The following is a 2,432-nucleotide window of genomic DNA, read 5'->3' on the forward strand; positions in this document are numbered from 1 at the left end:
TTCCTTGAGGGCAGCAGCCCTCCTTTATTTATCTTTGTAACCTTGTTGTCTATTAGATACTCAACAAATATTAATAAATAACTGTCTGCCCCCCGAAGCTCACAATATAGTTGAGAGGTTTACACACAGATCTATTAGGGGAAAATGCAATTCAAAGATAAAGTTAATGTTTGAAAATAGTAAAACCTACATAATATTGCATTACAGAAGATAAACACTTGATTTCTATCTATAAACACTTTTTTTCCTAGTGTGTGCAATAAACTATTTTTAAATTTGATTCTCAAACTCTACGCTGCACATTTACACACATACACACGAAGATTTGATACGACTTAACGGAGATGAGCTGTTTAATAGTACAATATAGAAATGAATGAGCAAGTCAGAGTATGTCATTTAGTTACGAAGTGACCTTGGTAAAGGTATTTGTTGGCATTCTGTAGTATGAATTCCCTTCAGTTTGCTGGAATTTTTATTAGCCAGAAAAGGAGGTTGTATCCTAATCTCCTGGCCTAAGCAACACATTAGCCAGAGAGGAAGATCTCTGGGGAGATGTTTGTGGGCCTTGAACAAGGGTACACTGGAGTTTCTAAGAATATGCTTTACAGAAATGAACTCTAATATACAGTAATAGCCTAAAGAAATGGGAGTTCTGATAAGAATATGATGAACTTCAACAGAAGGACTTCATAGAAAAAAATGGGGAAATGATAAAAGAAACATGCTTTTATATACTCAAAGAAAGCACATTGATATATGCTTTCTTTGAGTATATAAAAACATGTTTCTTGCTGATATATATGTATATATATACATATACATATATACATATATACATATATATACATATATATACATATATATGTATATATATATATATATGACCTTAAATTCTTTTTCCTGAATATTGTATCAATTGAAAAAAACAGAAAAATAGTAGTAATCAAATTAACACTGGAAACCTAACAGGACTAAAGAAGTATTATGTACTTTTTTGACTCTGAAACCAAGAAATAAGAATGGCCAAGGTAATGGTGTAGGTAATTTTTAACAGAACACATGTTTGCACTTTGGCTGCCATGATTCATTTTACACATTTCACTTGAGTAGGATGGTGTGACTATTATGACTGTCCCGTTAAATTTCTAAGTTTTCTTTTACCCCACATGCTTTTTTAAATCCATAAAACAATACATAACTGTGAATTTTAAGAGCAAAAAGTTATGTAAAAATAGCTATAGCTAGGGAGTGACAACTTAAACAGAACCTGCTTTCCCAGATGGTCTTAAATAAAATTCGGTAAGTCATCACATTTATTTAGGAAATATTTAATGAGCTTTTAGTAAGTTTAAGTTTCTGTGTTAGGTGCAGTAAGGAGTAAAATTTTTTAAAAAGACCACAAAATCTTTGACCAATAGAAACTGAAATATATGATGGTGCCCATAGTTTTTCTATCAGTATTCCCAGCCTTCCTCATCACCACTCCATTCCTTGTTATAAGGAACTTTTCTTCTATTCCACTGTGTAATGAGAATTTATTTTTTGCTCAGGTGACTCCCAGGCCTTTGTAACACAAAAGTGGGAGAATAGATCTAGACACAGGTTAGAGTGATAAGAGGAAAAAGGAGAATTTTTTCATGAAGAAACAGGACCACAATTGTTCTTTGTTGAGGGGTAAAACAGTTAACGATTGAAGCAGACAAAAAATTTATCAAGCTAGCATTTTTAAGTCAATTTGTATAATAAAGAGCTAAGAATTAGAAAGAGGATTAGAAAAAGCTATGAAACTGAGTTTCCAAAAGCAAGTTTTTGGGGTTTGACAAGTAAGAGGCTTCAATGAAGAAACAGAGAACTGTATCAATGTAGTGTGGACAGAAGGACAGAAAAGAGCATTTTTATGGGTTGTTAATTAGATATTCTTTAATATTCTCAAAGAGATACATGTAAATATTGGGAATACTTTTCAATTATTTCTGGTTTTTGGATGAGACTTCTTTTGAATGTGGCTCCATACAAAGACAGGGCCACGTGGGACCCTAAGGCTTATTAAAGTGTACTCATTTATAATAGTAATGGTAAGACAAGTACATACATATCTATAATAAATATCTAAGTTTAATGAGCAATAATGGATGAACATGGAATATCCCATATAGACTCTTGGGAAGAAATGTCACTCAATAGGAAAGATCATGGGGAACGCTGGAATGATTTTTTTTTTTTAATAGATCTTTATGGGAGTATAATTGCTTCACAATGCTGTGTTAGTTTCTGTTGTACACCAAAGTGAATCAGCTATACATATACATAAATCCCCATATCCCCTCCCTCTTGTGTCTCCCTCCCACCCTCCCTATCCCACCCCTCTAGGTCATCACAAAGCACCGAGTTGATTTCCCTGTGCTATGCTGCTGCTTCTTACTAGCTAA

This window comes from Leucopleurus acutus (genome assembly GCF_964270905.1).
Source record: "Leucopleurus acutus genome assembly, chromosome: 17".
Taxonomy (NCBI): domain Eukaryota; kingdom Metazoa; phylum Chordata; class Mammalia; order Artiodactyla; family Delphinidae; genus Leucopleurus; species Leucopleurus acutus.